The sequence below is a fragment of the Tamandua tetradactyla genome, chromosome 3, assembly GCF_023851605.1.
Source record: "Tamandua tetradactyla isolate mTamTet1 chromosome 3, mTamTet1.pri, whole genome shotgun sequence".
NCBI classification, from domain to species: domain Eukaryota; kingdom Metazoa; phylum Chordata; class Mammalia; order Pilosa; family Myrmecophagidae; genus Tamandua; species Tamandua tetradactyla.
In genome coordinates this window covers 197,820,001-197,843,324 of record NC_135329.1, presented here as the reverse complement: position 1 = coordinate 197,843,324, position 23,324 = coordinate 197,820,001, and the positions used below count along the sequence as shown (strand labels likewise).

General features: G+C 36.7%; 1 long non-coding RNA gene across 5 annotated transcripts in view; it reads left to right on the top strand.

Annotated features, from left to right (window-relative positions):
• The first annotated feature begins 1,409 nt into the window (after nucleotides 1-1,409).
• LOC143676576 (uncharacterized) overlaps nucleotides 1,410-23,324 on the top strand; it is a 45,718-nt gene continuing 23,803 nt past the window's right edge. For 3 of the 5 annotated variants that reach the window (XR_013172195.1, XR_013172197.1, XR_013172196.1), the window contains exons 1-5: nucleotides 1,410-1,474; nucleotides 3,879-4,128; nucleotides 5,667-5,848; nucleotides 22,295-22,386; nucleotides 23,151-23,224. This is a non-coding gene — a long non-coding RNA (uncharacterized LOC143676576). The remainder of the gene's footprint in view (nucleotides 1,475-3,878; nucleotides 4,129-5,666; nucleotides 5,849-22,294; nucleotides 22,387-23,150; nucleotides 23,225-23,324) is intronic. The other 2 variants (XR_013172199.1, XR_013172198.1) reach the window with 2 other exon arrangements.

Here is a 23,324-nt window from a genome sequence, read left to right as displayed (position 1 = left end):
TTCCACACACCCCTTATGCTCATATAAACATAATCAAACATATTTGCATATGTGGAGTGTTTTTTTTTTTTAGTACACTATCTTGTGCTTTATGTTTTCACTCAACAACTGATCATGAATATCCTGCAACGTAATATTCCAGAAGGCGGCTTTGTCATAATTCATTATACCATTTCCTAAATGAATGGACACACAGATTTTTCCTGCTACACAAAATACCGTCGCAAACACTTCTGTATATACAAAATAAATCCATGGAAGGATTTCCATGTTTGCATTTTTATTTCCTTAAAAGAGATTCCCAGAAGTGCACTGCTGTGTTGAGTAACTATTTTTAGTGTGCTTTCCATCCCCACCCCCCTCAGTGACCTAGCGTCCTTCTTCCCTTAGTGTTTGGCCATATTGCCTTCCACCCCCAACCATTCCACGAAAGTGTACACAGGACGGGACAGCAGGAGGTGAAGTAGCTATTGTGGTTCCCGAGCTAAGTTGTTTGTTTATAGCGGCCTGACCTCAGGAGTGGATAGTCTGCTCCTTTTGACCAATGACAAGGGGGCAATGAATATAAAATTCATACGCTTTTCTGGATTATATTCAGTGCCACCTTCATTAAGGGAAATTTGAATAAAACTAAAGGTACTTGGGATTTGGGAAAAATGTTACCTAATTGATAAAAGAGGAGGGGAAAAATGAGATGCTGCTGAGTGCTATTCAAAGATCCATTCAATTGCTTTGCTAGTATGTGCACCCCTGAATGGTTAACAAACAGTATGTTAAATATGTCATTAGATTACCTAAATGACATAAGCAATTTTTATAGGATTCCACCAAAGAATTTAGAATTTAAATTTGTATATTTACTAGAATTGATTTGGGATCAGTGCAGTATAACAACTTTCTAATTTTTTTCTTCATTCTGGTTTCTCTTTCATGACTTGCTGTTTCCCTAATTTATCTTTTAGGCCTCCTAAGCTTTTCTTTTTTCCCCAAAGCTTTTTAATCTTATTACTTTTTGAGCCATAAATATGGCAATAAAAACACCTGCGGTTGAAAAAGCAACTTTAGTTTTAGGTTAACTGGAGTTGAGACATGTGCACACACACACATACACACACACAACCAAAACCAAAACCAAAGGAGATATGTGCACCAGAGAAACCCTAAGGAAAAATTGCTATAAATTCACCAGGAGTAAGCCAAACTAAATAGACTGACATGCTTCCAAAAGTGATAAAATATATGCCCCATTTTGAGGTATGCAAAATTAATTTCATCAAACTTTCTGCTCTTTAAAGTGAACTTAAAATGACTAATTCTTGATACCAAATTGGTATAATTTAAAAAAGTGAAGAAGTCTTTGTGTATTATGACATGATACAATGACTCTCCATGGCAATGCTGGCTACCTGGTTTTACTACATCAGAGACCTAACCCCAGAACCTGGACTGATCAAATAAACATCAAGAACTGAAAGTGAGTTTACTGACCTCAATACTGTTGACCGTGTTCTCTTAGTTGGAGTTTTTTTTTGTTTATTTACCCCATGAGAAAATGAAGAATTGGATTCTAGAAAGCAGTGGGAGGACTGCACAAAACATGCAACTACAGTGCTATCGCTTCTACTCTGAGCTTGCTCAAGATCATCAGGGAAAATTAACCTTGGCAGCTTATTCAGTGACTAAATCTTGATATTTTTCTGGCTTAATTCATAACATAACTGTAAGCTATTGCTCTGTGTTTATATTTCCCATCCATTTCTCACATTTCCAAAGCATGCTGATATATGATCCGGGCAGTTTAGCTACCATAATTGGCATTTTTTTTCTCGGGCCAAAAGGAAACAAATTCCTTATCCTCCATACTTTTTTAATTTCTGAAAAACAACAAGTAACATGGTTAATCCCCTTTTTGATCTTTTTTCCTTTTGAATTTTCCTTATATTATTTTTCTCTTTTAATCTTTTATTCCCTTTTTAATCTTCTCCTTTTGCCCCACCCCTTTTATTTGACTTCTCGTTATGTATTTCTTTAAAAGAGTTGGACCAGCCAATGGAAATGGGTATTTAGAGTCTTGTTCAAAGATCCATTATCCACATTTAAAGGCCTCACTATTTCTTTAAAGAATTTCTTTGCGGCATTTGCCAAGATGTCCGAACAGGCTAGCTTTTACAGTGTTAGTAAAACATCAATCTTGGGGATAAAATCATGCTTAATGAAATTATTTTTTGAGATGAGAAGTTAAAAAAATTAGATTTTGCATCTTCTGCGTATTTGGGTAAGATAAAAGATTTCTTTAAGAACTCACAAAGATAGGCAATTGAATGAACAAATCCCTTAGCTTTATTGTTAGGAGGCATCCACCTACAGGCTTTTATTTAATTTCTGTTAGAAGCCTTTGGAGATGGCAGTGATTGCGGAAGTATAGGTAAGTTTCCAGATGCAGACATGTTTGAAGAATTAATCTGCTCATTTTTCTTATACAGTTTTGAAACTTACATAGCAGTGATAGTTGTGTATAAGATAGACTTGCAGCAGTTGCCTACAGATTGGAAAGAAACTGAAGAAAGCTAGGGAAGTTATAAACAAAAATATATAGCCCTTCTACGGTACTTGAAAGATTTATTTAAAATGAGTTGCTTATTTCTCTTATAAGTTGTATTTTCAAAATGCACTCATAAGATGTTTGGCTGCTGGTCTAATATTACACCTTTCTCTTTCATCTTTCTGTTTTACTACAAACCCTTAATGACAAATGCAGGCAGGTCAGTGATACTGATATACTGCGATCTTAGCATGTGAATTAGTCATCAGACAATCAGTTCAAGGGTCAGCCTTAGAGAAACAGCACAAAGTTAGCAAAATGCAGGTCAGCAGAGGAGCTCTCCACTTCAAAGAGGGCGTGCTTGGGCACTAGAATTCAGATCAGAGGCAGAAACAGCTGGGATTGTCGTTTGCTCCGAGATGGAGGGTTTGTGTGTGTTTGAGCATGTTTGCAGCTGAGATAGTGTTTCACTACTTTGTAAAACAACAGTTTACTTTAGAATGGCTTTGCTGGTAAAACACAAAAGAAAGTTAGAATCCACTGGAGACCAGGTCACTGATATTGAGCAGGGGTGACCTGATCTAGGACAAACTAAGCCAAAAAGAAAATTTCCTGCACTCTTTACTTGCCTAGGACCTTTAAGGATTACATTTTCTGAGAAATTTATGAATTTCCTTTTCTTCCAAATAGAGTTAGAATATGCCCTTGGTTGGAAATTGAAATGAAAATATTAAGTTTTGTGTCAATTCGGCAGGTTTTAGAGTTTGCTTTTCTCTCTCTTATTTTTTCAAGGGCAAATATATGAAATGAGAGATATGATTTCGATTTGTGTTTGAAAATAGTATATGTGAAACCACTTCTTTTTAATGTCATTTTATGTTTCTTGGAAAAAACAATGTGAAGTCAAGCCTGTAGGTCCGAATATTAAAACTTGTTGTATTTAAAGTTGTACTGAACATTTTAGTTTCAGTTTAAGAAACGAGTTTTCTTTGCAAGGCATTTAGGGCTAATTTAGTCAGGTAGCTCGAATTCAGTTGAGTAGGGAAGAGCCTTCCTTATAAAGGAGGAAATGAACAGGCCATTAGCTGATCTTCACTTGAACCTCCCTCATTCTTTTTTATTCTTGAGGAAAGCTACAGCGTAAATCTAGAGCATTAGATTCTCTCATCTCTCAGTGTTTTTCAACTACTGGAAAGCAAACTGGAAAATGAAGTAAAAAAAAAAAACACTACAGAAGAGAAAAAAATTCAAAAATCCAAACCATATGACAATGCCTATTTCTTCGTTTTCTCTGTCATGTTGTTTTACTCTTTGCTGGTATTAACTGTCTTTTTAGGTTATAGTTGTTCTAGGGGAGCCATTTCAAAGAAAGATCTTTACCAGGAGTTTGATGAGAGTGAGAACTGAAACAAGAATGTGACCTGTCCATGGCAGTGAAGTATCACTTTGAAAGTGAAAGTATCCTTTGAACATGGAAACAAGAATACTGTGCCAGTACCTGTGGAAGGTTCCTCTCTCTGGGGCAATGTAGAGACATTACTCAACTAAGTCCAGCTTGAGAAGACAAAATTATTGTCCCAACACAGGTGATGTCTAATGCAAAAGAAAAAAAGACCAACTTTCCAAGAAACTTACTTATTTGCAAAATAACTTCCAAAAAGCATAACTTATTAATGACTCTTTTCTCCTTTATTTATTTTATCAGTCAGAGAGTGAATTATTATTAACATGCTTCTAATTTTTCATGGAGTATCTATAATGAAAAGTTTTGGATTGTGCTCTTGTAAATTATGGATAGACAAGGAAGGAAAGCAGTTTGAATCAAGAATGGTGAATAGTTGGAAGGCATCTGTCACTTATGATATGATCTGGCTATGAAGACCAGGGTTTTTCCTCTCATTGGTAATTGACTTTGGGAGTTTCTGCAGTATAGCAGAACATATCTTAACTTTCCCTATGAACTGATACTACTGAATATGGAAATATATCAATTCTCCTCTGTGCTCCGCCCATCAGACTGAATTCATATGCAATGGCAAAACTATTAGCACAACATTTGCTGAGCATAATTACAGTGCTGTTTTATATCCTTTTACTGGAAAGCTATGAATTGAAGGCTGGCATTTTTCCTTTCCACGACTTGGAAGCATTCATAAATCTTATAACCTGAGCATTTCTCTGATTTTCACTGTTGTCACTAATGATCACTTGATTCCATAGGTTAGGTTATTCTCTTGAATGTATAAAAGGTATATTTTAAAAATATGAAGTTAGTGCAAAGGCAAAGCATATTTAATGTATATTCATTCACAGTGTGTCAGATTTTTTTATATTTGTTAATGATTTCTTCGCATTGTAGACCAATTTAGAAATGCTTTGTGCTTGTTCAAATATCAAAATTTTGGGTGACACTCCTGAGGAGGCTGTAGGAATGATAACAACATTATCTAGATCAACAAAAATTTACTTTGCAATAAAGTAAATTTATTGCAAAAATAAAAAATACTTTATCAATAAAGTATGCTTTCCATTGTCTCTGAACGCATCCACAGATATTGGTCATTGTATTGTAGTCAACTTTGACTACCATGCTATAAATGCACTAACTGAATATCTGTCATATGGTGGGTACTATGCTAGGAGCTGGGGATAGGGAGGTGTGTAAGATGGAAAAGCATTTACCTTCGTGGAGCTTACATTCCAGTGGAAGGGACAAACAATGACAAAATGCCAGGTCAAACTGTAACGGTAAGAAGATAAATAAAGCAGGACAAAATGTTGGAGTTGAGAGTCCTGTTTTAGGTAAGGTAGTTGGACCCAGTGTACCTCAGTGGGTGACAATTGAGCAGACTGTGATGACAAGACAGTTGGTTTGGGACAATCTTGGGAAAAGCTTCTGGATGGAGGGATCAGTATGTAAGAGGGTAATGCAGAGGGAAGAGCTTGGTATGTTAAAGAATGAGTGTGGCTGCTGAGAAAGGAGGGTGGGGACACTGGTGGGACATGAACCTGGGAGAGCTGGGGCTGGGTCTGTTGTCCACAGTGGCAACATCGAAGGCACTAGAGGGTGTTGAACAGTGGGGGGGACATAACCTAATATTCTTTTTTTTTTTTGTATGAGCAGGCACCAGGAATCGAATCTGGGTCTCTGGCATGACAGGCAAGAACTCTGCCTGCTGAGCCACTGTGGCCTGCCTCTAATATCCATTTTTAAAAGACTGTTCTGGCTGCTGTATAAAAGCTAGTCTATAGGGAGACAGGAGCTAAGTGAGGGCAACCAGTTTGAAAGCTGCTGAAATGGTCCAGGTGAGAAACAATGGTGACTTGAACTCAGGGCTGCATGTATAGCTGAGAAGTTTAGAATTATCAAGCACAGTTCTGCTCATTCATTTCTCTACTGATCAGTTATATCCACAATCCAAAATTTAGCTTTGTTTAATCTTAGTGTGAAGTTGAGCCATATACAATTAAGATATGATAATCTAAATTAATAAGTACGCTTTTACATCCTGAAATTCATTCATTCTGTTAGTGCGATAAGCTGTAATTGGTTAAGATATGTTATTTCATAATTTAAAGACTCATTTTCAGATAGCGATAACTCATTAGGGAAGAAAGACATGAATTTGATGGATAAGACCAAGATGGGAGACGGATGGAGAAATAGCCAAGTACAAATTTTTGGAAAAGTTCCCAAGAAATGTATTAAACATTGCTATTGCAGGAGACAACCCCCCACCCCAAACTTTAGTTAGTGATATGTAAAGAGGGTAAGTTACGCTTTGAAATTACAATGTGATGACTTTATCAACACAAATAAGTCTTCCTGGTGGAAAGAAAAGCTAAGTTTTATCAATTATTCCTATGGGTCAGGCTTTGTGATAAGCATGTCACAAATTATTTAATCATCAGAACAATTCTAAGACATAATATCATGTCCAATTTTACAGAGGCAAAGAGAGGTTAAGAAACTTGTCCAGTGTCACACAGATGGTAAATAAGGGTGTGGCAGCTCAGAGAACAGACCCCTCTTAAATGGAAATGAACCCCCAAGCCCATAGCAGCCTTCTTAACCAGGACAAAGGTCAAGAAAGAAAACATTCTCCCCGGAGGGAGAAGAATGTAATCATGAATGTAAAACAGCGCTGATTATATATTAGTTTTTAACATCAATCTTAGTACAACATCAGGTCTTAAGACCCTTTAGTGATTATACTAGAGGCCTGATGTCTTCATACTTTATGGAATGTCTTTGTTCTAAAGTCATATACATATTACCCCTTGCACTCCTGTCCCTTTGCAGACCATCACCTCTCTGGACAGTCATACCACGGACCCTCTCCTGTTCAGAAGTCCTAATAAATCTATGTTTACTTCTGTGCCTAGTGTGTTTTTTGGTCTTACAGTAGTATTGTCTATTCACAGACTCGGCCTGGGCCCAAACAAATGATTAGTTAGATTTTGAACAACATCTGCTTGGCTCCAAAGCTCGTTCATTTAACCAGTAGTTACAAGGTCTTCTGCCTTGCTTGTTTTGACTTAGGACTTGATGCTTAGTGTGGGTTCAGACAACAACTCATGAAAGCCAACTGATTGAACTTGGGCTGTTGAATTTCAGTCCTTAAATTCTTCCTGACTATTGAAAGGAATTGTTTCAGTGGCTGAGGCAGGGATGTACATATAAGAGATTGGAATGGTGATGGTGGGGATCAAGTGCCCTAGCTGTGGATGAAGATTATATGGGCAGGGATCATACAGGGGATTAGTAAACCCTTTAATTGGGTGCTTATTGTTATTTTACGTATCTGCTATGCTTGATATACCACCACGTAGGGAGTTTATTGGAAACAAATGAACAAGAAAAGGGGCATACCAGCACATTTGTTGCACCTTACTTTCCTCTCTTCTTTTTCTTCTGTGACTTCCAATGTCTGTATGTTAGAAAACCCCAAGGTTCTGTGGTCAGGAACTGAGAGTCTTAAGAAACTGGTGACCACAGATGGAAGATTTGTCGTATAGTGGACGCTGCTGGTTATGCTGTGAGTTGGGTTGTTGATGGCTTACTCAGCCTCCATTCTCTCTTCTTCCTTCCTAATAGAACTTTGATGTTATTTAGGCGTTAGGTTAACTGCAGCTGTGTGTCTCAGGAGAGTTTGGCTCCCTACCCCCCACTCCAGGTGTTGGTGTGATTGGCCTAAGGGTAATCACATGCCCCGCTGAGAGTAATTTGTTTAAAAAGTGGGCATGGAACAATGAGGGTTAGTCTCCCAGCTGGTTTCTAGAAAAACATTTGGTTCCTAAGAGAAGGTCAAGAGAAGATACCATTTATCTTTCTCCTCCTGTTGTTGTTTATGTTGTGATGTTTGGTGATAATCTGATCATTTTGATCCCTATTTTAGGAGGCATCTGGCAGCGTGGGCAGCAGAGTGGGAAGGGAAAGAACTTGGGTCTCTCTTGACATCATTGGTCTGCTGAATTAACCAATCCTGAAAACCAAACTCAGCTTTGGATTTACTGTTATGTAAGATATTAAATTTATTTTTTTTTTCATTAAAGCAGTTTGACTTTGGTTCTGTTGCTTATATCCCCAAAGCATTCCCACTGATATTACCTGCTATTTGTTACTATGTTGTGTAAACAGCTTGGACACTATAGCTTTGTTTCGCAATCGACATGGCTGATTGGGAAATACCTAAATGTTTTTTTATCTCACTTACCTTAATTGAACAGACATCTAAGTTGGAAGTGCTAGTATTGGATACTACTTCTTTTCAGTTTGTCTTTACCAGGAATAGAATATAAAAGTTTGAAAAAAATGCATTCACATTGGAAATAGAAGAGGACCGTCCTATCTATATCCCCTTTATTGAAATAGCAACCTGCTATAACTCCTGCTAAAATGGATAGGTTTGGGTGGCCATGATTTTAGCAAATTTTTTTCTTTTTTTCCCCCTTTATTAGAGAAGTTGTGGGTTTACAGAAAAATCATGCACGAAATACTAAGATTCCCAGATACCACCCGACCACCAATACCTTGCGTTGGTATGGAACAGCTACTCCAATCTGTGACAGCACATTTTAGTAATTGTGCTGTAAATTAAAGTCCATGGTTCAACCTTTGGTTCACTGTGCAGTGTAGTTCCATGAATTTTTTAAAAAAATATTCATTCTGTTACCAAATGTACAATCCAACACTTCTCCCTTTAATCACATTCAGATATATATTTCAGTGTTGTTAATTGTGTTCACAACATTGTGCTACCATCACCGTTACCAAAACATCCGTTACCATCCGTTACCAAAACATTTCCATCGTTCTAAATAAAAATCCTGCACAGTGTAAGCCTTAACTTCTCATTCTCCATCTCCAACCCATCGCTGGGGAACCTATATTCTAGTTTCTGACTCTATGAGCTTGCTTATTATAATCATTTTAAATCAGTGAAATCACACAATATTTGTCTTTTTGTGTCTGCTTTCAAGGTTCATTTATGCTGTTGCATATATCAGAACTTCAATCCTTTTTATGGCTGAATAATATTCTATTGTATGTATATACCAAATTTTATTTACCCTTTCCTTGGTTGATGGGCACTAGGGTTGCTTCCATCTTTTGACAATTATGAATAATGCTGCTTGAATATCAATGCACAAATATATGTTCAAGTCACTACTTTCAATTTTTTGGTATATACCTAATAGTGGGATGGCTGGTTCATATGGTAGTTCTATACTTAGCTTTCTGAGGAACCACCAAACTATCTTCTACAGCCGATATACCCTTTTACATCACCACCAAAAATGAATGAGCGTTCCTATTTCTCTGCATCCTCTCCAACTCTTATTTTCTGTTTCTTTTTTTCTTTTTTTTTTTAAATAGCGGCTATACCGAAATGTTATCCCATGGTGATTTTTTTCCATGTTTTTTTTTTTTTTTAACATGGGCAGGCACCAGGAATCAAACCTGGGTCTCCAGCATGGCAGGCCAGAACTCTGCCTGCTGAGCCACCGTGGCCTGCCCATCCCATTGTGACTTTGATTTGCAGTTAGTTCCCTGATGGCTAGTGATGTTAAGCAGATTTTCATCTGGCCATTTATATATCTTATTTAGAGAGATGTCTGTTCAAGTCTTCTGCCTATTTTTAAATTGGATTGTTTGTCTTTTTGTTAAATTGAATGATGTCTTTATATATGCTGGATATTAATTCTATTTTGGATATGTGGTTTCCAAATATTTTCTACCATTGTGTAGGTTGTCTTTTTACTTTCATGATAAAGTCATTGGAGGAATAAAAGCTTTGATTTTGATGAGGTCCCATTTATCTATTTTTTCTTTTGTTGCTTGTGCTTTTGGAGCGAAGTCTAAGCAACCATTGCTTAACACAAGGTACTAAAGATGCTTGCTCTTATTTTCTTCTAGGACTTTTATAGTCCTGGCTCTTATATTTAGGTCTTTGATTCACTTTGAGTTGATTTTGTCTTGTATGAGGTAGAGTCTTTCTTCTTTTTTTCCTATGCAAATGGAGATTCAGTTTTCCCAGTACCATTTGTTCAAGAGGCTATTCTTTCCCAATGGAGTAGTCTTTGCCACCTTGTCAAAATTAATTGGCCGTAATTGTTAGGGTTGATTTCTGAGCTCTCAATTGTATTCCATTGGTCTCTATGTCTGTCCTTTTGCCAGTATCATGCTATTTTGATTACTTTGGCTTTATTATAAGTTTTAAGATCAGAAGGAGTGAGTCCTCCAATGTTATTTTTTTAAATCAATTTGCCTTTAGCTATTCGGCACCCTTTGCCCTTCCATTTACATTTGATGATTGGCTTTTCCATTTCTGCAAAGAAAGTTGGAATTTTTATTTGAATTGCATTGGATCTATAAATTGCTTTAGATAGCACTGACATGTTAATGATATCTAGTCTTCCAATCCATGAACATGGGATGTCCGTATAATTATTTAGGTTTTCATTAATATCTTCTAGCAATGTATTGTAGTTTTCTGTGAACAAGTCCTTTACATCCTTGGTTACAACTGTTCCTAGATATTTGATTCTTTTAGTTGTTATTGTGAATGGAGTTTTTTCTTGATTTCGTGTTCTGATTATTTATTGCTTGTTTATAAGAACATTGTGGATTTTTGGGGGTTGATCTTGTACCCCACAACTCGGCTGAATTTATTTACTAGCTCTAGGAGTTTTGTTGTGGCTGTTTTAGGATTTTTTTTTTTGCATTTAAGAGCATATAACCTGATAATGGTGAAAGTTTATGTCTTTCTTTCCAATTTGGATGCTCTTAATTTATTTTTCTTACCTAATTTTTCTGGCAAGAACTTCCAGTACAATATTGAATAACAGTGGTGAAGTAGCCATCCTTGCCTTGTTCCTGCTCTTAGAGGGAAAGCTTTCAGCTTTTCATATTAAATCAGATATTAAGTGTGGGCTTTTCATATGTGCCCTTTATCATGCTGAGGAATTTCCAATGTTGTCCATTTCATCTAGGTTATCATTTATTGGCACAGGATGTTCATATTATCCTCTTATACTCCTTTTCCTTCAGTGGGATTGGAAGGAATGCACCTCCTTTTCATTTCTGATTTTCATTATTTGTAGTCTCTCTATTTTTTTCTTTGTCAGTCTAAGTAAAGGTTTGCCAATTTTGTTGATCTTTCAAAGAACTATCTTTTGATTTTGTTGATTCCATTTTTTCTCTGTTTCATTTATCTCAGCTCTACTTTTTGTTGTTTCCTTCTTTCTGCTCACTTTGGGTTTTGTTTGCTCCTCTTTTTCTATTTCTTCCAGTTTTAAAGTTGGGTCTCTGAAGACTTTCTTCTTTCTTAAGGTAAGCATTTAGAGCTATAACTTTCCCTTTCAGCACTGCTTTTGCTGCATCCCATAATTTTTGTTATGATGTATTTTCATTCACCTCAAGCTGTTTCCTAATTTCACTTCTGATTTTCTCTTTAACCCATTGATTGTTTAAGAATATGTTGTTTAATTTCCATATTTTTTATAAATCCTCCATTTCTCCCTCTGTTATTGATTTCTAGTTTCATTCCATTGTGGTCAGGAAATATACATTGTATGATTTAACATTTTTGAATTTATTTAGAATTGTTTTGTGATCTAACATATAGTTTATTTTGAAGAATGATCCATGTTCACGTGAGATGATATATATATATATATGTTAGGTCTAGTTGGTTTAAAGTATCATTCAATTCCTGTACTTCCTTGTTGATCTTCTGACTAAATATTCCATCCATTATAAAGAATCGTGTATTAAAGTCTCCTACCTTCAATTTCTTCCTCCAAATCTGTCAGTATTTGCTTTATATATTTGGGGGCTTTGCTGTGCATATATATTTATAATTGTTACATCTTTCTGTTGAATTTCCCCCTTTATCAGTATAAATGGCCATCTTTGTCCCTGTTTTGGTTTGCTGAAGCCACTGGAATGCAGTTGACCAGAAATAGATTGGCTTTTACAATTGCAATTTGTTGTATACAAATTCACAGTTCTAAAGCCATGAAAATGTCCCAGTTAAGGCATCAACAGGATGATACCCAGACTCTGAAGACAGGCTGCTGGCATCCGAGTTTCCTCTGTCATGTGGGAAGGCACATGGCTGGTGTTTGCTCGTCCTTCACTCGAGTCTTGTTGCTTTCAGTTTCTGCTTCCAGTGGTCTTTTCTCTGAGCTCCTGTGGGTCCCCTCTTGGCATCTCTGGGGCTTTTCTCTCCAAGTTCTCTGGGTATTTTTCTCTCTCTGAACTCTCTTTGCTTTTTCTGTCTTTAATCCTTTATAAAGGACTCTATCAAAAGATTAAGACCCACTTTGAATTGGGTGAGTCACATCTCAATAGAAACAATCTACTCAAAAGTTTCCACTCAGGCAAGCCATGATGGTTCAGCAGGCAGAGTTCTTGCCTGCCATGCTGGAGACCTGAGTTCCATTCCCCGTGCCTGCCCATGCAAAAAAAAAAAAAAAAGACAAGTTTCTACTCACAATAGATCTGCCCTCACAGGAACATGGGACTTTCTGGGGTACATAACAGCTTCAAACCAGCAAAGTCCCTCATAACTATATTTGACTTAAGGCCTTTTTTTTTATACACAGGCAGGCACTGAGGATCGAACCCAGGTCTCTGGCACAGAAGGCAAGAATTCTGCCCCTGAGCTGCTGTTGCACTGCCTTAATGCCTTTTTGATCCAATATTCTTTTAGCTTTTTTTTGCTGTTACTTGCATGGTATATATTTTTCCCCATCCTTTTATTCTCCTACTTGTGTCTTTGAATTTAAGGTGAGTCTTTTGCAAACATCATATAGTTGGGCCACGCTTTTTTTTTTTTTTTAATCCATTCTGCAAATTTCTGCCTGTTGATTGGAGAGTTTAATCCATTTGCATTCAAAGTCATTACTGATAATACAGGACTTTCTTCTGCCATTTTGCTATTTAGTCTTTGTAAGTCTTATACCTTTTTCTCCCTCACTTCCATTATAGCCTAATTTTATATTTATTTTCTTTCTTGTGTTGTACCATATTGAGTGCCTTCTGATTTCTATCTGGATATATTTTTCATCTGTTTCCTTGTAGTTACCATAGGCTTAAAATTTGATTTCTAAATATATAACAATTTTCTAAATATATAACAATTTGGTTGGATACCAACTTAACTTCATTAGCATGCCCATATACTTTTCCTATGTTCCTCAGTTGCCCACACCACATTTTGTACTTATTACCACTTAGATTTTTTAAGTTGTCTGTCCACAAACCTAGATTTTTAATTTTATTTTTTATTAATATATGTTATATATTCACAACCCATGTTGTGTACAATCATTGGTTCACAATATCAACATATACCTGTACATTTATCATCACAATCGACTTTTTTTCTTTTTTGTGAAAAATAACATATATACAAAAAAGCAATAAATTTCAAAGTGTATCACAACAATTAGTTGTAGAACAGATTTCAGAGTTTGATATGGATTACAATGCTACAATTTTAGGTTTTTACTTCTAGCTGCTCTAAGATACTGGGGACTAAAAGAAATATCAATATAATCATTCAGCAATTATACTCATTTGCACAAACCTCGATTTATCATTACTTTTTATGCATTTGTATTTTAGCACCTGTTGGAAGTGTGAAGTGGATTTACCAAACAATACAATATGATAGTAAGGGCATTTGTAATTAAACAAATGGTTACCTTCACTGTGGGTCTTTATTTCTTTATGCTGCTTTGAACCACAGTCTAGTGTCTTTTTCTTTCAATTGGGAAAACTGTTTCCATTGTTTGTAGGGCAGATCTAGTGGTCACATATTCTCCCAGGTTTGTTTATCTGAGAATGTCATAGTCTCACTCTCAGTTTTGAAAGAAAGTCTTGCTGGATATAAAATTCTTGAATGGTAGTTGACCCTCAGCACTTTAAGAATTTCAACTCACTCCCTTCTTGCCTCAATGGTTTCTGATGAGAAATTAGCACTTAATCTTATTGGGATTCCCTTGTATATACTATACTACTTTTTTTCTTGCAGCTTTCAGAAACTTCTGCTTGTCTTTTGCATTTGATAGTGTAATCAGTATATGATGGGGTACATTTTTCTTCATGTTGATCCTGTTGTTCTCTATGCTTCTTGGATGTGCAAATTCATGTCTTCTGCTTAGTTTGGGACATTCTCTGTCATTATTTCTTTGACTGTTCCTTTTGGCCCTTTCTCTCTTTCTACTTCTGGGATTCCATGGTGCAAATATTAGTATGCTTGATGGTGACCCATAGCTGTCCTATGCTATTTTTACTTTTAATATTTCCTTTTTACTTTCTGCTCCTCAGCCTGACTCAGTTCAGTGTCTTATCTTCAAGTTCACTGATTCTTCTGCCAATCCCATTCTGCTCTTGAAACCCTCCGGGGAATTTCTCATTTCAATTATTGTGGTCTTGAACTCCAACAGTTCTGTTTGGTTCCATTTTAAAATTTCTGTCTCTCATATTGTTCATTCATTAATTTCCCAACTTACATATGTTGTTCCCTTGTTCACTCCTCAATAAACCTTCTACCCACAAATCTCAATCTCAGAGCTTTTCAGTGACCAGAGCTTAGGGAGAGGATATATATCTGTGTCTATGTGTATAGACACATACGTGGACAGACACACATATCTAGTGATAGCTAGTGCTATCTTAGTTTTTCAGGATTGCTGCAACAAAAACCACACCCTATTCGGCTTAAACAACAGGAATTTGTTGTCTCATGATTTTGGAAGCTACAAGTCCAACATTGAGATATTGGCGGGGATGGCTTTTTCCTGCAGTCTGTAATGTTCTAGCAATTCTCCATCATCATAATCCCTCTCCTCATGTCTGCCTTCTGGTTTCCATTACTTCTAGCTTCTACTGGTGGGACTGTCTGAATTCTCTTTGTTTATAAGGACTCCCATCACATGGATTAAACCCACCCTAATTCAATTTGACCTCATCTGAATAGTACACACCTTTACTAATAATAACATCTGCAGAGGTCCTATTTACAAATGGGTCTACACCCACAGGAATGTGTATTAAGACTTGAACATGTCTTTTGCACCAAACATGATTCACTCCTGACAAGTGCCCTGTAAATTCATCCTGAAATATTGAAATGTTTTATTTAACTTCAGGACTGTGGATCATTACTTAACATTTTCTAGACTGTATCTGAATGTCTTTCTCTTTCACTATGAATGGTTTTTTCAAGGGCATAGGGGATGTTCAAAGTAGAATCTCATAAAGAGTCATTTGCTTTATTCCACGTTACTCTTGCAATGCTTTCAGAATAACAAGTCTAATTATACTACCACCAGTTCTGATGACTGCAAAGTTATTGCCATTATTATTTAGTATGTACTATCCCCACTCTTCCACTTTTTCATGGTTGTGTTATATCAGCATTGCTAACTCTTACAGCCATTTACATATTAGACTTTCTCCCTTTCAATGCTCTTTTAATCTGTGTTTTTTAAGTTACTGTATGTTTATTACACACTAGCGGTCCTTATGTTGATATTTTTCTAGTTGTTTTGGTTGTCTCGTGCTTGTTCGCTAGTAGAGTCCTTGAAAAGAGTTCATGAGAACAGTATTTCCTGTGTTATTGCATGTGGCCAGTTTTCTGTGTCCTTTATACTTGAAAATCACCCTTATAGGATACAAAATCCTTAGTTCACATTTTCTTCTCCCATAAATGCACTGTTAGAAACTCTGATGGCAGTGTATTTTCTTATGTCATATATATATAAATAAAATAAACATATTTATTTATTTGAGGGAAGTTTTCTAACATCACAGTTTGTAGTATTTGTTCTATTGCCTTATTTTGATCTCCTTCTTGAGGACTTTCCTGTTTTGTAAGTTGGATTTTCTTTGCCTATTTATCTTCAACATTTACATGTTCTCTCCAATCCTTTTTCTCTTTTTCATTTCTCTTTGATTTGCAAACTTTTCTCCTGTTTCACTTTCGATTTATCATAAAGCATTGTTTGTTGTGTTTATTCCCTCTCGTGTTCCTTCTAGTTTAGTTTTCATTTCTAAAATGATTCTTCTCTTCATTTCTAATATTTTATTGAATTCTGTCACCTAATTTTTGAGCTTTTCTAATGAGATTTATAGTTCTTTCATATCTTGGGTTGTTTTCTTAATGTCAGTGTATTGTGGTTTTGATCTGTTTTCTTTTTTTTGCATGTCTTTCTGCCATGCTGGATGTTATTCTGTTCATATTCTCTCTTTTCTTGTGGCACTTTCATAGGGGATTTGACCTTAATACTTTCCAGTTACTCATTTTTAAAAAACAGCTATATTCATATTCATACACCATACAATCCATCCTACATGTACAATCAATGGTTCTTGGTATAATCATAAAATTTATGTATTTACCACTACAGCTATATGAGAACATTCTCATTCCTTCAAAAAAAATCCCATGTCCCTTATATTCCCCTATTATTGACATTTCATTTTGCTATAGTGCCTTTGTTACAATTAATGAAAGAATATTACAATGTTACTGTTAACTATAGTCCTTATACAATTAATACAAATTGTATTTTTTCTCACATACCACCCTATTATTAACAACTTGTAAGAGCATTGTATGTTTGTTCTAATTCACGTACTTTACTATGTTTGTACAATTAACCACCATCATTGCCCACTCTAGGCTTTGCTAAGTTATACAGTCTCAGTGTTTACCCTCTAGGTTTCCTTCTGGTGATACACACAACTCTGGCCTTCTTCTTTCAACCATACTCAAACTCAGCTTCATTAATTATACTTACAGTATTGTGCTAGCACTGCATAGTATTGTGCTCTCCATTTCTGAACCTTTACAATCATCTGTACTGAACATTCTGTATTCCTTAAGTATTGATTGCCCAATCTCTGCTCTCTTTCTATCTCCTGAAAACCTATGCTCTCGAATTTAACTCTCAGAGTTTGCTCATTATATTTAGTTCATATCAGTGAGACCATACAGAATTTGTCCTTTTGTTTCTGGCTTATTTCACTCAACATCATGTCTTCAAGGTTCATTCACCTTGCTGCATGCCTAACAATTTCATTTCTTCCTACGGCTGCCCAAGATTCCATCATATGTGTACACCACAGTTCAGTATTCCACTCATCAGTCAGTGGGCCCTTGTGCCACCTCCATCATTGGAAATGGTGACTAATGCGGCCACAAATACAGATGTGCAACTGTAGTTACTTGTTTTTACATGAATTTATTTTTCCCAAACTTTTAGACAGATGCTGTGTTCAGGCAGCCTTTTAACTTCACCAAACTCCTTCTCCTTCAGCTTTTCATTGTGTTAAATAAGATGGTGCCAGTGTGCACAAAATGGTCGCTTGTGTTCTAAGATTTCCTGGATGTTCCCCCTTCACACTTATCTAAGCCTTCATCTCTGTGTCCCCTGTTCTGTTCTATATTTCTCTAGCAGTTTCTCTTCAGTGTAGTAGCCTGTTGGATGAGCTTTGAGAGTTCACAGGGGTTCGTTGCTCCTGCCTCTTCAGAAGTCCTTGTGTTGCCTCCTATACTCGCTGTGAATAGGCATGGCCCCTTGCGGCCTCAGCTGTTGCTTTCAAATTAACCTTTCACACTTTCTGGGGAGTACCTGTCTGCTCCTTTTGGTATTTTCTTCTTCTTGGATCAGGTTTCCTATTGCTTCCTTTTGCTTTCATCCAAACAGATGGCAGTAGCACACAGTTGTTCTCCTAGCTTATGTTTTGGGGTTTGTGGGATGACTTTGTCGCTCAGTTGTTTTAAAAAATTGAGGTGAAATTCACAAAGCAGAATTAGTCATTTTAAACTGTTCAATGCAATGGCATTTAGTACATTTGCAGTGTTGTGCAACCACCATCTTCATCTATTTCCAATAAATGTCCCTTATCCTAAAAGAAAACTCCATGCTTATTAGCCATTCACTCCCTATTCCCTCCTCCCTCCAGCTTCTGGCAGCCACCAGCCTGCTTTCATTCTCTATGGACTTGCCTATTCTGGACACTTCATATAAATGGCATCTTATAGTATATGGTGGGCCAATTGGAAGTCAAGTTTTCTTTCTGGAGAATTGCATGTTTAGGAAATTTATGGTGTCTCATATTCTGAGGTTTAAAATTAAAGATATCCTTTGGGTTGTGGTAGGGGGTCAGTGTGGAGGCAGCAGCAGAAGCTGAGTGATGGACTAATTAATTTCTCAAGGTCAATTTCATCTTTAAGATCTATGGTTCTGTGATCTGTCTTTGATTATGTTTTTCTTCTTTCTGTAGTGAAATCTGTTATAGAAGGGATGAAGTTATATGGACACTCGAGAACTGCAAATCGATTAAATTGCAATAAAAACACCGTCGAATGTGTCTTTTGGCAATTTACATTGTGTAATTCAAATGTGTATTTTAAATTTTTTGTGGTGAAAAATGATGCATATTTGCCTTTTAAGAGCTGTTTTGTGGATGCTTGCTATACCTTAAGCCCCCCAATCCATTTTAAATGCTTGTACATATTAATAAATAATCTATAACTTCCTATATTATGAAATCCCATATTCCCTATCCAAATGAGTAAAAAGAGAAAGGCAAGGGCATGGTTTCATTCATTTTCTACTTTTTAAAAGAATTGTCAAAACCTCTTTGTTTCCTTTCCCAGCGTGGACTCTGCAGGCAGACAGCCCAGGGTAATTTTAGAAGTGGGTGATATGTACGGAGGCCAAAACCCGGCAAGGTCAGGACCTATGGCTCCTAGGAGGAAAGAGCTGCTATTTTGGGTGAGCGGTGTTTGCTTTGCTCCATCTGATGGTCCTATATTGTCTCTAGGTCTGATAGCGCCGGGTGTCAGGATTTGCCTTCAACCCCCCTTTCCCACTCGGTTTCTTGAAATGAAACACAAGTAAGACCCATGCAGTACTGCCTTCACGTTTTTGCAGTTCTTCATTCCTGTTTGCTTGTGTTCTGACATTCTTTTAGGCTATTTTGTTAATGTAGATGTATATGCTCCCTCACTGGAGACTGCTCACTTGCGTGGCAGTTATTACTTGTTTTAAAACCATTTGACACAGATCCTAATTTTTAAATTTCCAGGGGGAACCTTGTTTGAATCGCAAGGATCTTGATGATAAAGTGTGCTTCTACCTGTCATTTCTTTTCCCTGAGACTTCATAGCTGCAGGATTTTAACTTTCTGGTGACTGGGCAAGAACTGTCTTTCTCTACAGGGAATTGGGTCCTATTTTTCTTTAATAATTTTCTAATGTTTGAATCTAGTTGAAATTATAATACAACATCATTTAAGAGATGATGTCTTAATCTAGTATAAAACTGAAGTTGAATGTGTGCTTTGAAACCTTTTGGGAAAGGTGACATTTTAAATGAATAAAATACATGAAATAAATACGATAATCGCCCCTAGTGCCCTAACAGCAGTTCATGGAAGTTGGCTTTTAATCATGTGATATGAGATAGTTTCTTCCCAAAGAATGGGCCCTTTTAGCAAGAAGATGCTCCTGCTTCCCACGACCAGAAAACATGATGTAGTGATTGTAATCACATGGCTTCATAAATTTATTTCACGGCTAAGCGTATGGGACTGAAATTGGGTGGGTAATACTCTTTTAGTTTAAAACTGCATAGAAGGAGGGGGTCAACGAACCGTTTTCCCAGCTTGTTTTTCCTAATGTGGTTCGAGAAGTGTTCTGAGACGTAACATACACTCCCTTCTCAAAATGAATGTACTCATCAGTGAGGAGCTTGTCTGTAGTTCACAGACAACAGCTGCTGGGAATGAAAAGTCACAAGTTAGATACGCTAAGACAAGGGGCGGCAAGCTTTTTTTTTTTTTTTTTAATAAAGGGCCAGAGAGCAAATAATTGTGGATCTGCAAGTCAAGAGACAAAATAGAGGATATTGTCTAGGTACTTATATAACAAACAAAACATTTTCCATGTTTTATTTTTCAATTTTTTTTTATTTAAGAAAACAAACAATACAATTAGAACCACCAAAACTGGATATCTTAGTTAGCTTAACCATAGGCATATTTAAATAAAATATCCAAATAATCATTATAAAACCTGGGTTTGCACAGGAAGTTTCATAAACCAATTTAAAATTAAGGCAACAGGGAAAAAATCTACAAATTCAGATAGCGGAGTTTCTTAAATTCTAAATATTAAACACTAATTAAATAGCATTTAATCAGCTGTCAAAACTGTGAATGTTCTCAAAATATTAAATAGGAAGTTATTACAAATATCAACATTGCTATAGTAATGTTAACTAAACATTTTCCTGATTTCAGGAAAATATAAAGATACAATTGTTCTTACAATTAACATACGAAAATCTTAACCACCTGAAATGGATATGTTTTATTGATGAAGTTAAACACATTAAAAATAGTTGACTACAATTTTGCAATACAGGTCAAGTAATGGGAAGAATATAATTTTATTTTTGGAAGGGGACAACATTTTGCTTAACTGGGGTTGAAAGTTAGTGTTCCCCATCATCAAATCAATTCTAAGTGTCCATCTGTAAAAACCATCCTTGGCTGGCGGGCTGCACAAAACAGGCAACAGGCTGGGTTTGACTCAATGGCCTATCTGTCCCTCCTGTTCTTAGAGAAGCCATCCTGGACTCCACTCTCAGGGTGATGTGTCCTGGTTTATTCCTGTTGTCTGAAGAGGAATAACAAAAGGAAAGAAATGGATATGTTAAAAGAAATGTATAGGTATGAAAAAAAAATGAGTACTAGCTTATCTCCAAGTAGAATTTTAATTAAAAAGGGAAGGCGCTCTCTGCATACACTTGCAGTGATAGATTCCATCTCCCTTTCTTTTTTGGGGTGCAGGTCAACCCTGTGTGCCCCCGGCTAGGCATGGCCTTTGGTTAGAGGTAATATGAAGTGCTGTTCTCCATGCTTAATGTGCCTATCACATGCCAGGTGAGGGGAAACAATGGTGAGGGAGGGTGACAGGTCCCTACCCCTGGGAATTTGCATTTGAGCGAACAGTTAAGGCTTACTGGATCCCCAGCATCATGGCAGGCATGAGGCTACCCCACCCCACTGTCATTTGACAGATAGGAAATAGAGTTTGAGAATAAATGATATTTGGGCACCTATAATGCACAAGACTTGGTTCTGAGTGCTTCACCTGAATCTCATTTAATCCTAGCCCTAATATGGTTTGGTACTACTCTATCCTCATTTTTTAAAATCCTAATTTTATAGATGTGAAATCTGAGGCACAAAGAGGTACGGAAATTGCCCAGAGTTTCTCAGCTGTGGGCAAGTGGGATTCAGAGCCTAGCAGTCTGCAGTGCAGTGCCCAGGCTTTTACACATTATGGTTTTTAATCTTAGAAAGATTATGTTACTTGTCCAAGGTCACACAGGTAGTAAGTGGTAAATGTAGGGTTTGGACTTCAGGAGTCTGGCTCCAGAACTTCTTTTGGTCACTGCCTCTATTCAAAGGGCCCCCATCTTCTGGCTTGTCACTGGAATTGATCTCTCATTCATGAACAGGTAGGTTGCAAGGTCAGAGGAGGCAAACTGAGGCTAGTTGACCAGTAGATAACACTGGAAGTAGGGATGATAGAGCCATAGTTTTCAGTTTTCCAGAGACACATGGGATGTGGTGTGTTCCAAGGAAAGCGCATGAGCTTTAGAGTCAGGAAGGCTTGGCTTATCTAACATTTCCTTGTTGATCCTGGGCAAATCACTTTAACTCTCTAATCTTCAATTTCCTTAGCTGTAAAATGGAGCTAATAGAACTTCCCTTGAAGGGGATTTAATGAGAGAACATTTAAAACATCTTCTCCTTTTACAAGCATTCCATACATAGTAACTATAGCTACAGTTGTAGAAAATCTTTGAATTTTGGTGATGCAAATAGAGTATCCACATTTTACTTTCATTTAGTTTACACATAACAAAATAAAAGGACCCCTATCTTTGTGTTTCATTCCCATTACAAAAGTAGTCATGGCATGTTTTTTCTTTGAGCAGTATTGCTGTGGTAAAAATGCAGATATGATTCCATCATCATCTTAAATACTGCTGATGTGCTGATTAAAGGAAAATGGCATGGTGAATTGAAAGATATTTTAACTACTATATCTAATTACAAAGAAGAACATGTTAGTTACCAAAATCTGAATGCGTCCTATAATAAAAAACAAGGGCAATTAACAATCAAGCAAGCCATTGCTTTCTTGACAGGCAGATGACACAGAACAGGACCAAGCAAATGCAGAAAATGCAGAAAACTTTCCCTTGCCTAGGAAAGCTGAGATGTTCCTTCCAATTGTAAGGTAGGATCCAAACAACATGTGACTTTGTGGTTATAAGGCCAGGGAGGGACTCAGGAAAAACCAGAAATGCTAGATCTAGGTCTGTGTTACTGGAGTAAAGTCCTATTATCTTTGAAATGGGGGAAAACATGTACTTGCATGTTCTCAGAAATTTTTATATAAAAGACATTTTTTTAAAAGTGTAATTGTACTTGGTTAGAGTGTACTTTTTTAAATGCAAATTTAAATGTGTACATTTTTTTACCCTGTTATCCTTTTGATATTTAGTTTTATATTCAGAATTTCATATTCTGGCCTCCAAACTATCCCATAAGGATTTTAACATCTTCTTTAACGTCTGGTTAAAGAAGTTAAAATCCATTAATTACCATGAGTCAAAGGATGAAAAGTCTCAGAAAAGTTAAAATTGTTGTAATAAACCCAGTTCTTTCTTCTTACAGGCAGGAATGCATAATGTGTTCTGCCTCTCCTGTCCATATGTCTGTGCACTTTCCTGAACAATTTTCTGTCTTACTAAGTCTAAATGGATGAATGGGCTTATCCATATCAGCCAAGGGGATGGATCCTTTAGACTCAACTCTCTGGTCTCCAGGAAAGGGGAGTTAATGATGGATGGGAGGAGGCATGGCTGCTCTTGGTTTGCAAACCATAGCATGCATAAGAGTCATCTGGAGAGATTGGTAAAAAATGACAAATGCTGGGCTGCACCTCCAGAAATTCTGAATGAGGAATTCTCGTGCAAAATAGGGAATTTTCATTTTTAGCAAGCACCCTACGTATGCCGGAGGCAGGCGATTCGCAGACCACATTTGATTAAGAAACACTCATCTGGACTAAGGTTAACCACCTTCCTTATTATTAATATTTTTTTACCTGGGACTTCCATTAGTAAATGTTCACAGAACCATCTACTACATTTATTTATTTATAAATTTTAT